Genomic DNA, 17,316 nt, shown 5'->3' on the forward strand with positions numbered 1-17,316 from the left:
AAAAAGGGATGTCTTCAAATAAAAACTTCACAGAAGCATTCTGTGAAACCACTTTCTGATCTGTGCATTCAACAAACAGAGTTGAACCTTCCTTTTGATGGAGGAGTTTTGAAACACTCTTTCTGTAGAAACTGCAATTGGACATTTGGAGCGCAATGAGGCCTATAGTGGTAAAAGGTATATCTTCAAATAAAAACTACACAGAAGCATTCTTTGAAACTTCTCTCTGATCTGTACATTCATCTAGCAGTGTTGAATCTTACTTTTGATTGAGGAGTTTTTAAACATTCTTTCTGTAGAAAGTGTAAGTGGATATTTGGAGTGCTATGAGGCCTATTGCGGAAAAAGGATTATCTTCAAATAAAAAGTGCACAAAAGAATTCTGTGAAACTTCTTTCTGATCTGTGCATTCAACTAACAGAGATGAACCTTACTTTTAATGGAAGACTTTTGAAACACTCTTTCTGTAGAAACTGCAGGTCGATATTTGGAGCGCTATGAAGCCTATCGCGGAAAAAGCAATAACTTCAAGTAAAAACTACACAGAAGCATTCTGTGAAACTTCTTTCTCATCTGTGCATTCACCTAACAGAGTAGAACCTTACTTTTGATTGAGGAGCTTTAAAATACTCTTTCTGTGTAAACTGCACGTGGACTTTAGGAGAGCTCTGAGGCCAATCGTGGAAAAACGAATATCTTCAAGTAAAAACTACACAGAAGCAGACTGTGAGACTTCATTCTGATCTGTACATTCATCTAACAGGGTTGAACCTTACTTTTCATGGAGATGTTTTGAAACACTCTTTCGGTAGATAGTGCAAGTTGTCATTTGGAGCGCTATGAGGCCTATAGTGGAAAAAGGAATATCTTCAAATAAAAACTACACAGTAGCATTCTGTGGAACTTCTTTCTGACCTGTGCATTCAACTAACCGAGTTGAACCTTACTTTGGGTGGAGGAGTTTTGAAACACTCTGTAGGAACTGGAAGTGGATATTTGTAGCGCTACGAGACCTATAGCGGAAAAAGGAATATCTTCCAATAAAAACTACACAGAAGCATTCTGTGGAAATCCTTATTGATCTGTTCATTCAACTAAAGGAGTTGAACCTTACTTTTGGTGGAAGACTATTGAAACACTCTTCCTGTAGAAACTGCAAGCGGACATTTGGAGTGCTATGAGGCCTATCGTGGAAAAAGGAATATCTTCATATAAAAACTACACAGTTGCATTCTGTGAAACTACTTTATGATCTGTGCGTTCAACTGACAGAGTTGAAACTTGCTTTTGACTGAGGGGTTTTGAAACAGTCCTTCTGTGTAAACTGCAAGTGGACATTTGGATCTCTATGAGGCCTATGGTGGGAAAAGGAATACATTCAAACAAAAACTACACAGAAGCATTCTGTGAAACTACTTTCTGATCTGTTCATTCAACTAGCAGTGTTGATCCTAACTTTTGATGGAGGAGTTTTCGAAACACTCTTCTTACCGTACAAACTGCAAGAGAATATTTGGAGCTCTATGAGGCCTATCGCGGAAAAAGGAATATCTTCAAATAAAAACTACACAGAAGCATTCTGTGAAACTTCTTTCCGATCTGTGCATTCAACTAACAGAGTTGAACCTTACTTTTGATGGAGGAGTTTTGAACCACTCTTTCTGTAGAAACTGCAAGTGGACATTTGGAGCGCTATGAGGCCTATAATGGAAAAGGAATATCTTCAAATAAAAACTACACAGAAGCATTCTGTGAAACTTCTTTCTCAACTGTTCATTGAAATAACAGTGTTGAAAATTACTTTTGATGGAGGAGCTTTTAAACACTCTTTCTGTAGAAACTGCATGTGGATATTTGAGGCGCTATGAGGCCTATCGCTGAAAAAGGGATGTCATCAAATAAAAACTTCACAGAAGCATTCTTTGAAACCACTTTCTTATCTGTGCATTCAACAAACAGAGGTGAACTTTACTTTTGATGGAGGAGTTTTCAAACACTCTTTCTGTGGAAACTACATGTGGACATATGGAGCCCCATGAGGCCTATCGTGGAGAAAGCAATATCTTCAAAGAAAGACTAGAGTAAAACGTTCTGTGAAACTTCTTTCTGATCTGGGCTTTCAACCAACAGAGTTGAACCTTACTTTGGATGGAGGAGTATTCAAACACTCTTTCTGTAGAAACTGCAAGTGGACATTTGGAGCGCTACGAGGCCTATCGCGGAAAAAGGAATATCTTCCAATAAAAACTACGCAGAAGCATTCTGTGAAATTTTTCTGATCTGTGCATTCAACTAACACACTTGAACATAACTTTTGATTGAGGAGTTTTCAAACACTCTTTCTGTAGAAACTGGAAGTGGACATTATGAGCGCTTTGAGGCCTATCGCGGAAAAAGGAATATCTTCAAATAAAAACTACACAGAAGCATTCTGTGAAACTTCTTTCTTATCTGTGCATTCAACTAACAGAGTTGAACCTTACTTTTGATGGAGGAGTTTTGAAATAATGTTTCTGTAGAAACTGCAAGTGGATATTTTGAGCGCTATGAGGCCTATCGCGGAAAAAGCTATATCTTCAAATAAAAACTACACGGAAGCATTCTGTGAAACTTCTTTCTGATCTGTGCATTCAACTAACAGAGGTGAACATTACTTTTGATGGAGGAGTTTTTAAACACTCTTTCTGTAGAAACTGCAAGGGGATATTTGGAGCGCTATGAGGCCTATTGCGGAAAAAGGAATATCTTCAAATAAAAAGTACACAGAAGCATTCTGTGACACTTCTTTCTTATCTGTGCATTCAACTAACAGAGTTGATTCTTACTTTTGATGGAGGAGTTTTGAAACACTATTTCTGTAGAAACTTCAAGTGGACATTTTGAGCGCTATGAGGCCTATGGCGGAAAAAGGTATATCTTCAAATAAAAACTACACAGAAGCATTCTGTGAAACTTCTTTCAGATCTGTGCATTCGACTAACAGAGCTGAACATTACTTTTGATGGAGGAGTTTTTAAACACTGTTTCTGTAGAAACTGCAAGGGGATATTTGGAGCTCTATGAGGCCTATTGCGGAAAAAGCTATATCTTCAAATAAAAACTACAGAGAAGCATTCTGTGAAACTTCTTTCTTATCTGTGCATTCAACTAACAGAGTTGAACATTACTTTAGATGGAGGATTTTTGAAACACTCTTTCTGTAGAAACTGCATGTGGATCATTGAGGCGCTATGAGGCCTATCGTGGAAAAAGAAATATCTTCCAATAAAAACTACAAAAAAGCATTCTCTGAATCTTCTTTCCGATCTGTGCATTCAACTAACAGAGTTGAACCTTACTTTTGATGGAGGAGTTTTGAACCACTCTTTCTGTAGAAACCGCAAGTGGACATTTGGAGCGCTATGAGGCCTGTAATGGAAAAGAAATATCTTCAAATAAAAACTACAGAGAAGCATTCTGTGAAACTTCTTTCTGATCTGTTCATTCAACTAAGAGTGTTGAAACTTACTATTGATTGAGGAGTTTTTAAACACTCTTTCTGTAGAAACTGCATGTGGATATTTGAGGCGCTATGAGGCCTATCGCTGAAAAAGGGATGTCTTCAAATAAAAACTTCACAGAAGCATTCTGTGAAACCACTTTCTGATCTGTGCATTCAACAAACAGAGTTGAACCTTCCTTTTGATGGAGGAGTTTTGAAACACTCTTTCTGTAGAAACTGCAATTGGACATTTGGAGCGCAATGAGGCCTATAGTGGTAAAAGGTATATCTTCAAATAAAAACTACACAGAAGCATTCTTTGAAACTTCTCTCTGATCTGTACATTCATCTAGCAGTGTTGAATCTTACTTTTGATTGAGGAGTTTTTAAACATTCTTTCTGTAGAAAGTGTAAGTGGATATTTGGAGTGCTATGAGGCCTATTGCGGAAAAAGGATTATCTTCAAATAAAAAGTGCACAAAAGAATTCTGTGAAACTTCTTTCTGATCTGTGCATTCAACTAACAGAGATGAACCTTACTTTTAATGGAAGACTTTTGAAACACTCTTTCTGTAGAAACTGCAGGTCGATATTTGGAGCGCTATGAAGCCTATCGCGGAAAAAGCAATAACTTCAAGTAAAAACTACACAGAAGCATTCTGTGAAACTTCTTTCTCATCTGTGCATTCACCTAACAGAGTAGAACCTTACTTTTGATTGAGGAGCTTTAAAACACTCTTTCTGTGTAAACTGCACGTGGACTTTAGGAGAGCTCTGAGGCCAATCGTGGAAAAACGAATATCTTCAAGTAAAAACTACACAGAAGCAGACTGTGAGACTTCATTCTGATCTGTACATTCATCTAACAGGGTTGAACCTTACTTTTCATGGAGATGTTTTGAAACACTCTTTCGGTAGATAGTGCAAGTTGTCATTTGGAGCGCTATGAGGCCTATAGTGGAAAAAGGAATATCTTCAAATAAAAACTACACAGTAGCATTCTGTGGAACTTCTTTCTGACCTGTGCATTCAACTAACCGAGTTGAACCTTACTTTGGGTGGAGGAGTTTTGAAACACTCTGTAGGAACTGGAAGTGGATATTTGTAGCGCTACGAGACCTATAGCGGAAAAAGGAATATCTTCCAATAAAAACTACACAGAAGCATTCTGTGGAAATCCTTATTGATCTGTTCATTCAACTAAAGGAGTTGAACCTTACTTTTGGTGGAAGACTATTGAAACACTCTTCCTGTAGAAACTGCAAGCGGACATTTGGAGTGCTATGAGGCCTATCGTGGAAAAAGGAATATCTTCATATAAAAACTACACAGTTGCATTCTGTGAAACTACTTTATGATCTGTGCGTTCAACTGACAGAGTTGAAACTTGCTTTTGACTGAGGGGTTTTGAAACAGTCCTTCTGTGTAAACTGCAAGTGGACATTTGGATCTCTATGAGGCCTATGGTGGGAAAAGGAATACATTCAAACAAAAACTACACAGAAGCATTCTGTGAAACTACTTTCTGATCTGTTCATTCAACTAGCAGTGTTGATCCTAACTTTTGATGGAGGAGTTTTCGAAACACTCTTCTTACCGTACAAACTGCAAGAGAATATTTGGAGCTCTATGAGGCCTATCGCGGAAAAAGGAATATCTTCAAATAAAAACTACACAGAAGCATTCTGTGAAACTTCTTTCCGATCTGTGCATTCAACTAACAGAGTTGAACCTTACTTTTGATGGAGGAGTTTTGAACCACTCTTTCTGTAGAAACTGCAAGTGGACATTTGGAGCGCTATGAGGCCTATAATGGAAAAGGAATATCTTCAAATAAAAACTACACAGAAGCATTCTGTGAAACTTCTTTCTCAACTGTTCATTGAAATAACAGTGTTGAAAATTACTTTTGATGGAGGAGCTTTTAAACACTCTTTCTGTAGAAACTGCATGTGGATATTTGAGGCGCTATGAGGCCTATCGCTGAAAAAGGGATGTCATCAAATAAAAACTTCACAGAAGCATTCTTTGAAACCACTTTCTTATCTGTGCATTCAACAAACAGAGGTGAACTTTACTTTTGATGGAGGAGTTTTCAAACACTCTTTCTGTGGAAACTACATGTGGACATATGGAGCCCCATGAGGCCTATCGTGGAGAAAGGAATATCTTCAAAGAAAGACTAGAGTAAAACGTTCTGTGAAACTTCTTTCTGATCTGGGCTTTCAACCAACAGAGTTGAACCTTACTTTGGATGGAGGAGTATTCAAACACTCTTTCTGTAGAAACTGCAAGTGGACATTTGGAGCGCTACGAGGCCTATCGCGGAAAAAGGAATATCTTCCAATAAAAACTACACAGAAGCATTCTGTGAAATTTTTCTGATCTGTGCATTCAACTAACACACTTGAACATAACTTTTGATTGAGGAGTTTTCAAACACTCTTTCTGTAGAAACTGGAAGTGGACATTATGAGCGCTTTGAGGCCTATCGCGGAAAAAGGAATATCTTCAAATAAAAACTACACAGAAGCATTCTGTGAAACTTCTTTCTTATCTGTGCATTCAACTAACAGAGTTGAACCTTACTTTTGATGGAGGAGTTTTGAAATAATGTTTCTGTAGAAACTGCAAGTGGACATTTTGAGCGCTATGAGGCCTATCGCGGAAAAAGCTATATCTTCAAATAAAAACTACACGGAAGCATTCTGTGAAACTTCTTTCTGATCTGTGCATTCAACTAACAGAGGTGAACATTACTTTTGATGGAGGAGTTTTTAAACACTCTTTCTGTAGAAACTGCAAGGGGATATTTGGAGCGCTATGAGGCCTATTGCGGAAAAAGGAATATCTTCAAATAAAAAGTACACAGAAGCATTCTGTGACACTTCTTTCTTATCTGTGCATTCAACTAACAGAGTTGATTCTTACTTTTGATGGAGGAGTTTTGAAACACTATTTCTGTAGAAACTTCAAGTGGACATTTTGAGCGCTATGAGGCCTATGGCGGAAAAAGGTATATCTTCAAATAAAAACTACACAGAAGCATTCTGTGAAACTTCTTTCAGATCTGTGCATTCGACTAACAGAGCTGAACATTACTTTTGATGGAGGAGTTTTTAAACACTGTTTCTGTAGAAACTGCAAGGGGATATTTGGAGCTCTATGAGGCCTATTGCGGAAAAAGCTATATCTTCAAATAAAAACTACAGAGAAGCATTCTGTGAAACTTCTTTCTTATCTGTGCATTCAACTAACAGAGTTGAACATTACTTTAGATGGAGGATTTTTGAAACACTCTTTCTGTAGAAACTGCATGTGGATCATTGAGGCGCTATGAGGCCTATCGTGGAAAAAGAAATATCTTCCAATAAAAACTACAAAAAAGCATTCTCTGAATCTTCTTTCCGATCTGTGCATTCAACTAACAGAGTTGAACCTTACTTTTGATGGAGGAGTTTTGAACCACTCTTTCTGTAGAAACCGCAAGTGGACATTTGGAGCGCTATGAGGCCTGTAATGGAAAAGAAATATCTTCAAATAAAAACTACAGAGAAGCATTCTGTGAAACTTCTTTCTGATCTGTTCATTCAACTAAGAGTGTTGAAACTTACTATTGATTGAGGAGTTTTTAAACACTCTTTCTGTAGAAACTGCATGTGGATATTTGAGGCGCTATGAGGCCTATCGCTGAAAAAGGGATGTCTTCAAATAAAAACTTCACAGAAGCATTCTGTGAAACCACTTTCTGATCTGTGCATTCAACAAACAGAGTTGAACCTTCCTTTTGATGGAGGAGTTTTGAAACACTCTTTCTGTAGAAACTGCAATTGGACATTTGGAGCGCAATGAGGCCTATAGTGGTAAAAGGTATATCTTCAAATAAAAACTACACAGAAGCATTCTTTGAAACTTCTCTCTGATCTGTACATTCATCTAGCAGTGTTGAATCTTACTTTTGATTGAGGAGTTTTTAAACATTCTTTCTGTAGAAAGTGTAAGTGGATATTTGGAGTGCTATGAGGCCTATTGCGGAAAAAGGATTATCTTCAAATAAAAAGTGCACAAAAGAATTCTGTGAAACTTCTTTCTGATCTGTGCATTCAACTAACAGAGATGAACCTTACTTTTAATGGAAGACTTTTGAAACACTCTTTCTGTAGAAACTGCAGGTCGATATTTGGAGCGCTATGAAGCCTATCGCGGAAAAAGCAATAACTTCAAGTAAAAACTACACAGAAGCATTCTGTGAAACTTCTTTCTCATCTGTGCATTCACCTAACAGAGTAGAACCTTACTTTTGATTGAGGAGCTTTAAAACACTCTTTCTGTGTAAACTGCACGTGGACATTAGGAGAGCTCTGAGGCCAATCGTGGAAAAACGAATATCTTCAAGTAAAAACTACACAGAAGCAGACTGTGAGACTTCATTCTGATCTGTACATTCATCTAACAGGGTTGAACCTTACTTTTCATGGAGATGTTTTGAAACACTCTTTCGGTAGATAGTGCAAGTTGTCATTTGGAGCGCTATGAGGCCTATAGTGGAAAAAGGAATATCTTCAAATAAAAACTACACAGTAGCATTCTGTGGAACTTCTTTCTGACCTGTGCATTCAACTAACCGAGTTGAACCTTACTTTGGGTGGAGGAGTTTTGAAACACTCTGTAGGAACTGGAAGTGGATATTTGTAGCGCTACGAGACCTATAGCGGAAAAAGGAATATCTTCCAATAAAAACTACACAGAAGCATTCTGTGGAAATCCTTATTGATCTGTTCATTCAACTAAAGGAGTTGAACCTTACTTTTGGTGGAAGACTATTGAAACACTCTTCCTGTAGAAACTGCAAGCGGACATTTGGAGTGCTATGAGGCCTATTGTGGAAAAAGGAATATCTTCATATAAAAACTACACAGTTGCATTCTGTGAAACTACTTTATGATCTGTGCGTTCAACTGACAGAGTTGAAACTTGCTTTTGACTGAGGGGTTTTGAAACAGTCCTTCTGTGTAAACTGCAAGTGGACATTTGGATCTCTATGAGGCCTATGGTGGGAAAAGGAATACATTCAAACAAAAACTACACAGAAGCATTCTGTGAAACTACTTTCTGATCTGTTCATTCAACTAGCAGTGTTGATCCTAACTTTTGATGGAGGAGTTTTTGAAACACTCTTCTTACCGTACAAACTGCAAGAGAATATTTGGAGCTCTATGAGGCCTATCGCGGAAAAAGGAATATCTTCAAATAAAAACTACACAGAAGCATTCTGTGAAACTTCTTTCCGATCTGTGCATTCAACTAACAGAGTTGAACCTTACTTTTGATGGAGGAGTTTTGAACCACTCTTTCTGTAGAAACTGCAAGTGGACATTTGGAGCGCTATGAGGCCTATAATGGAAAAGGAATATCTTCAAATAAAAACTACACAGAAGCATTCTGTGAAACTTCTTTCTCAACTGTTCATTGAAATAACAGTGTTGAAAATTACTTTTGATGGAGGAGCTTTTAAACACTCTTTCTGTAGAAACTGCATGTGGATATTTGAGGCGCTATGAGGCCTATCGCTGAAAAAGGGATGTCATCAAATAAAAACTTCACAGAAGCATTCTTTGAAACCACTTTCTTATCTGTGCATTCAACAAACAGAGGTGAACTTTACTTTTGATGGAGGAGTTTTCAAACACTCTTTCTGTGGAAACTACATGTGGACATATGGAGCCCCATGAGGCCTATCGTGGAGAAAGGAATATCTTCAAAGAAAGACTAGAGTAAAACGTTCTGTGAAACTTCTTTCTGATCTGGGCTTTCAACCAACAGAGTTGAACCTTACTTTGGATGGAGGAGTATTCAAACACTCTTTCTGTAGAAACTGCAAGTGGACATTTGGAGCGCTACGAGGCCTATCGCGGAAAAAGGAATATCTTCCAATAAAAACTACACAGAAGCATTCTGTGAAATTTTTCTGATCTGTGCATTCAACTAACACACTTGAACATAACTTTTGATTGAGGAGTTTTCAAACACTCTTTCTGTAGAAACTGGAAGTGGACATTATGAGCGCTTTGAGGCCTATCGCGGAAAAAGGAATATCTTCAAATAAAAACTACACAGAAGCATTCTGTGAAACTTCTTTCTTATCTGTGCATTCAACTAACAGAGTTGAACCTTACTTTTGATGGAGGAGTTTTGAAATAATGTTTCTGTAGAAACTGCAAGTGGATATTTTGAGCGCTATGAGGCCTATCGCGGAAAAAGCTATATCTTCAAATAAAAACTACACGGAAGCATTCTGTGAAACTTCTTTCTGATCTGTGCATTCAACTAACAGAGGTGAACATTACTTTTGATGGAGGAGTTTTTAAACACTCTTTCTGTAGAAACTGCAAGGGGATATTTGGAGCGCTATGAGGCCTATTGCGGAAAAAGGAATATCTTCAAATAAAAAGTACACAGAAGCATTCTGTGACACTTCTTTCTTATCTGTGCATTCAACTAACAGAGTTGATTCTTACTTTTGATGGAGGAGTTTTGAAACACTATTTCTGTAGAAACTTCAAGTGGACATTTTGAGCGCTATGAGGCCTATGGCGGAAAAAGGTATATCTTCAAATAAAAACTACACAGAAGCATTCTGTGAAACTTCTTTCAGATCTGTGCATTCGACTAACAGAGCTGAACATTACTTTTGATGGAGGAGTTTTTAAACACTGTTTCTGTAGAAACTGCAAGGGGATATTTGGAGCTCTATGAGGCCTATTGCGGAAAAAGCTATATCTTCAAATAAAAACTACAGAGAAGCATTCTGTGAAACTTCTTTCTTATCTGTGCATTCAACTAACAGAGTTGAACATTACTTTAGATGGAGGATTTTTGAAACACTCTTTCTGTAGAAACTGCATGTGGATCATTGAGGCGCTATGAGGCCTATCGTGGAAAAAGAAATATCTTCCAATAAAAACTACAAAAAAGCATTCTCTGAATCTTCTTTCCGATCTGTGCATTCAACTAACAGAGTTGAACCTTACTTTTGATGGAGGAGTTTTGAACCACTCTTTCTGTAGAAACCGCAAGTGGACATTTGGAGCGCTATGAGGCCTGTAATGGAAAAGAAATATCTTCAAATAAAAACTACAGAGAAGCATTCTGTGAAACTTCTTTCTGATCTGTTCATTCAACTAAGAGTGTTGAAACTTACTATTGATTGAGGAGTTTTTAAACACTCTTTCTGTAGAAACTGCATGTGGATATTTGAGGCGCTATGAGGCCTATCGCTGAAAAAGGGATGTCTTCAAATAAAAACTTCACAGAAGCATTCTGTGAAACCACTTTCTGATCTGTGCATTCAACAAACAGAGTTGAACCTTCCTTTTGATGGAGGAGTTTTGAAACACTCTTTCTGTAGAAACTGCAATTGGACATTTGGAGCGCAATGAGGCCTATAGTGGTAAAAGGTATATCTTCAAATAAAAACTACACAGAAGCATTCTTTGAAACTTCTCTCTGATCTGTACATTCATCTAGCAGTGTTGAATCTTACTTTTGATTGAGGAGTTTTTAAACATTCTTTCTGTAGAAAGTGTAAGTGGATATTTGGAGTGCTATGAGGCCTATTGCGGAAAAAGGATTATCTTCAAATAAAAAGTGCACAAAAGAATTCTGTGAAATTTCTTTCTGATCTGTGCATTCAACTAACAGAGATGAACCTTACTTTTAATGGAAGACTTTTGAAACACTCTTTCTGTAGAAACTGCAGGTCGATATTTGGAGCGCTATGAAGCCTATCGCGGAAAAAGCAATAACTTCAAGTAAAAACTACACAGAAGCATTCTGTGAAACTTCTTTCTCATCTGTGCATTCACCTAACAGAGTAGAACCTTACTTTTGATTGAGGAGCTTTAAAACACTCTTTCTGTGTAAACTGCACGTGGACATTAGGAGAGCTCTGAGGCCAATCGTGGAAAAACGAATATCTTCAAGTAAAAACTACACAGAAGCAGACTGTGAGACTTCATTCTGATCTGTACATTCATCTAACAGGGTTGAACCTTACTTTTCATGGAGATGTTTTGAAACACTCTTTCGGTAGATAGTGCAAGTTGTCATTTGGAGCGCTATGAGGCCTATAGTGGAAAAAGGAATATCTTCAAATAAAAACTACACAGTAGCATTCTGTGGAACTTCTTTCTGACCTGTGCATTCAACTAACCGAGTTGAACCTTACTTTGGGTGGAGGAGTTTTGAAACACTCTGTAGGAACTGGAAGTGGATATTTGTAGCGCTACGAGACCTATAGCGGAAAAAGGAATATCTTCCAATAAAAACTACACAGAAGCATTCTGTGGAAATCCTTATTGATCTGTTCATTCAACTAAAGGAGTTGAACCTTACTTTTGGTGGAAGACTATTGAAACACTCTTCCTGTAGAAACTGCAAGCGGACATTTGGAGTGCTATGAGGCCTATCGTGGAAAAAGGAATATCTTCATATAAAAACTACACAGTTGCATTCTGTGAAACTACTTTATGATCTGTGCGTTCAACTGACAGAGTTGAAACTTGCTTTTGACTGAGGGGTTTTGAAACAGTCCTTCTGTGTAAACTGCAAGTGGACATTTGGATCTCTATGAGGCCTATGGTGGGAAAAGGAATACATTCAAACAAAAACTACACAGAAGCATTCTGTGAAACTACTTTCTGATCTGTTCATTCAACTAGCAGTGTTGATCCTAACTTTTGATGGAGGAGTTTTTGAAACACTCTTCTTACCGTACAAACTGCAAGAGAATATTTGGAGCTCTATGAGGCCTATCGCGGAAAAAGGAATATCTTCAAATAAAAACTACACAGAAGCATTCTGTGAAACTTCTTTCCGATCTGTGCATTCAACTAACAGAGTTGAACCTTACTTTTGATGGAGGAGTTTTGAACCACTCTTTCTGTAGAAACTGCAAGTGGACATTTGGAGCGCTATGAGGCCTATAATGGAAAAGGAATATCTTCAAATAAAAACTACACAGAAGCATTCTGTGAAACTTCTTTCTCAACTGTTCATTGAAATAACAGTGTTGAAAATTACTTTTGATGGAGGAGCTTTTAAACACTCTTTCTGTAGAAACTGCATGTGGATATTTGAGGCGCTATGAGGCCTATCGCTGAAAAAGGGATGTCATCAAATAAAAACTTCACAGAAGCATTCTTTGAAACCACTTTCTTATCTGTGCATTCAACAAACAGAGGTGAACTTTACTTTTGATGGAGGAGTTTTCAAACACTCTTTCTGTGGAAACTACATGTGGACATATGGAGCCCCATGAGGCCTATCGTGGAGAAAGGAATATCTTCAAAGAAAGACTAGAGTAAAACGTTCTGTGAAACTTCTTTCTGATCTGGGCTTTCAACCAACAGAGTTGAACCTTACTTTGGATGGAGGAGTATTCAAACACTCTTTCTGTAGAAACTGCAAGTGGACATTTGGAGCGCTACGAGGCCTATCGCGGAAAAAGGAATATCTTCCAATAAAAACTACACAGAAGCATTCTGTGAAATTTTTCTGATCTGTGCATTCAACTAACACACTTGAACATAACTTTTGATTGAGGAGTTTTCAAACACTCTTTCTGTAGAAACTGGAAGTGGACATTATGAGCGCTTTGAGGCCTATCGCGGAAAAAGGAATATCTTCAAATAAAAACTACACAGAAGCATTCTGTGAAACTTCTTTCTTATCTGTGCATTCAACTAACAGAGTTGAACCTTACTTTTGATGGAGGAGTTTTGAAATAATGTTTCTGTAGAAACTGCAAGTGGATATTTTGAGCGCTATGAGGCCTATCGCGGAAAAAGCTATATCTTCAAATAAAAACTACACGGAAGCATTCTGTGAAACTTCTTTCTGATCTGTGCATTCAACTAACAGAGGTGAACATTACTTTTGATGGAGGAGTTTTTAAACACTCTTTCTGTAGAAACTGCAAGGGGATATTTGGAGCGCTATGAGGCCTATTGCGGAAAAAGGAATATCTTCAAATAAAAAGTACACAGAAGCATTCTGTGACACTTCTTTCTTATCTGTGCATTCAACTAACAGAGTTGATTCTTACTTTTGATGGAGGAGTTTTGAAACACTATTTCTGTAGAAACTTCAAGTGGACATTTTGAGCGCTATGAGGCCTATGGCGGAAAAAGGTATATCTTCAAATAAAAACTACACAGAAGCATTCTGTGAAACTTCTTTCAGATCTGTGCATTCGACTAACAGAGCTGAACATTACTTTTGATGGAGGAGTTTTTAAACACTGTTTCTGTAGAAACTGCAAGGGGATATTTGGAGCTCTATGAGGCCTATTGCGGAAAAAGCTATATCTTCAAATAAAAACTACAGAGAAGCATTCTGTGAAACTTCTTTCTTATCTGTGCATTCAACTAACAGAGTTGAACATTACTTTAGATGGAGGATTTTTGAAACACTCTTTCTGTAGAAACTGCATGTGGATCATTGAGGCGCTATGAGGCCTATCGTGGAAAAAGAAATATCTTCCAATAAAAACTACAAAAAAGCATTCTCTGAATCTTCTTTCCGATCTGTGCATTCAACTAACAGAGTTGAACCTTACTTTTGATGGAGGAGTTTTGAACCACTCTTTCTGTAGAAACCGCAAGTGGACATTTGGAGCGCTATGAGGCCTGTAATGGAAAAGAAATATCTTCAAATAAAAACTACAGAGAAGCATTCTGTGAAACTTCTTTCTGATCTGTTCATTCAACTAAGAGTGTTGAAACTTACTATTGATTGAGGAGTTTTTAAACACTCTTTCTGTAGAAACTGCATGTGGATATTTGAGGCGCTATGAGGCCTATCGCTGAAAAAGGGATGTCTTCAAATAAAAACTTCACAGAAGCATTCTGTGAAACCACTTTCTGATCTGTGCATTCAACAAACAGAGTTGAACCTTCCTTTTGATGGAGGAGTTTTGAAACACTCTTTCTGTAGAAACTGCAATTGGACATTTGGAGCGCAATGAGGCCTATAGTGGTAAAAGGTATATCTTCAAATAAAAACTACACAGAAGCATTCTTTGAAACTTCTCTCTGATCTGTACATTCATCTAGCAGTGTTGAATCTTACTTTTGATTGAGGAGTTTTTAAACATTCTTTCTGTAGAAAGTGTAAGTGGATATTTGGAGTGCTATGAGGCCTATTGCGGAAAAAGGATTATCTTCAAATAAAAAGTGCACAAAAGAATTCTGTGAAACTTCTTTCTGATCTGTGCATTCAACTAACAGAGATGAACCTTACTTTTAATGGAAGACTTTTGAAACACTCTTTCTGTAGAAACTGCAGGTCGATATTTGGAGCGCTATGAAGCCTATCGCGGAAAAAGCAATAACTTCAAGTAAAAACTACACAGAAGCATTCTGTGAAACTTCTTTCTCATCTGTGCATTCACCTAACAGAGTAGAACCTTACTTTTGATTGAGGAGCTTTAAAACACTCTTTCTGTGTAAACTGCACGTGGACATTAGGAGAGCTCTGAGGCCAATCGTGGAAAAACGAATATCTTCAAGTAAAAACTACACAGAAGCAGACTGTGAGACTTCATTCTGATCTGTACATTCATCTAACAGGGTTGAACCTTACTTTTCATGGAGATGTTTTGAAACACTCTTTCGGTAGATAGTGCAAGTTGTCATTTGGAGCGCTATGAGGCCTATAGTGGAAAAAGGAATATCTTCAAATAAAAACTACACAGTAGCATTCTGTGGAACTTCTTTCTGACCTGTGCATTCAACTAACCGAGTTGAACCTTACTTTGGGTGGAGGAGTTTTGAAACACTCTGTAGGAACTGGAAGTGGATATTTGTAGCGCTACGAGACCTATAGCGGAAAAAGGAATATCTTCCAATAAAAACTACACAGAAGCATTCTGTGGAAATCCTTATTGATCTGTTCATTCAACTAAAGGAGTTGAACCTTACTTTTGGTGGAAGACTATTGAAACACTCTTCCTGTAGAAACTGCAAGCGGACATTTGGAGTGCTATGAGGCCTATCGTGGAAAAAGGAATATCTTCATATAAAAACTACACAGTTGCATTCTGTGAAACTACTTTATGATCTGTGCGTTCAACTGACAGAGTTGAAACTTGCTTTTGACTGAGGGGTTTTGAAACAGTCCTTCTGTGTAAACTGCAAGTGGACATTTGGATCTCTATGAGGCCTATGGTGGGAAAAGGAATACATTCAAACAAAAACTACACAGAAGCATTCTGTGAAACTACTTTCTGATCTGTTCATTCAACTAGCAGTGTTGATCCTAACTTTTGATGGAGGAGTTTTTGAAACACTCTTCTTACCGTACAAACTGCAAGAGAATATTTGGAGCTCTATGAGGCCTATCGCGGAAAAAGGAATATCTTCAAATAAAAACTACACAGAAGCATTCTGTGAAACTTCTTTCCGATCTGTGCATTCAACTAACAGAGTTGAACCTTACTTTTGATGGAGGAGTTTTGAACCACTCTTTCTGTAGAAACTGCAAGTGGACATTTGGAGCGCTATGAGGCCTATAATGGAAAAGGAATATCTTCAAATAAAAACTACACAGAAGCATTCTGTGAAACTTCTTTCTCAACTGTTCATTGAAATAACAGTGTTGAAAATTACTTTTGATGGAGGAGCTTTTAAACACTCTTTCTGTAGAAACTGCATGTGGATATTTGAGGCGCTATGAGGCCTATCGCTGAAAAAGGGATGTCATCAAATAAAAACTTCACAGAAGCATTCTTTGAAACCACTTTCTTATCTGTGCATTCAACAAACAGAGGTGAACTTTACTTTTGATGGAGGAGTTTTCAAACACTCTTTCTGTGGAAACTACATGTGGACATATGGAGCCCCATGAGGCCTATCGTGGAGAAAGGAATATCTTCAAAGAAAGACTAGAGTAAAACGTTCTGTGAAACTTCTTTCTGATCTGGGCTTTCAACCAACAGAGTTGAACCTTACTTTGGATGGAGGAGTATTCAAACACTCTTTCTGTAGAAACTGCAAGTGGACATTTGGAGCGCTACGAGGCCTATCGCGGAAAAAGGAATATCTTCCAATAAAAACTACACAGAAGCATTCTGTGAAATTTTTCTGATCTGTGCATTCAACTAACACACTTGAACATAACTTTTGATTGAGGAGTTTTCAAACACTCTTTCTGTAGAAACTGGAAGTGGACATTATGAGCGCTTTGAGGCCTATCGCGGAAAAAGGAATATCTTCAAATAAAAACTACACAGAAGCATTCTGTGAAACTTCTTTCTTATCTGTGCATTCAACTAACACAGTTGAACCTTACTTTTGATGGAGGAGTTTTGAAATAATGTTTCTGTAGAAACCGCAAGTGGACATTTGGAGCGCTATGAGGCCTGTAATGGAAAAGAAATATCTTCAAATAAAAACTACAGAGAAGCATTCTGTGAAACTTCTTTCTGATCTGTGCATTCAACTAACAGAGGTGAACATTACTTTTGATGGAGGAGTTTTTAAACACTCTTTCTGTAGAAACTGCAAGGGGATATTTGGAGCGCTATGAGGCCTATTGCGGAAAAAGGAATATCTTCAAATAAAAAGTACACAGAAGCATTCTGTGACACTTCTTTCTTATCTGTGCATTCAACTAACAGAGTTGATTCTTACTTTTGATGGAGGAGTTTTGAAACACTATTTCTGTAGAAACTTCAAGTGGACATTTTGAGCGCTATGAGGCCTATGGCGGAAAAAGGTATATCTTCAAATAAAAACTACACAGAAGCATTCTGTGAAACTTCTTTCAGATCTGTG

Source organism: Symphalangus syndactylus, chromosome 11 (assembly GCF_028878055.3).
Source record: "Symphalangus syndactylus isolate Jambi chromosome 11, NHGRI_mSymSyn1-v2.1_pri, whole genome shotgun sequence".
In the NCBI taxonomy this organism is placed as follows: domain Eukaryota; kingdom Metazoa; phylum Chordata; class Mammalia; order Primates; family Hylobatidae; genus Symphalangus; species Symphalangus syndactylus.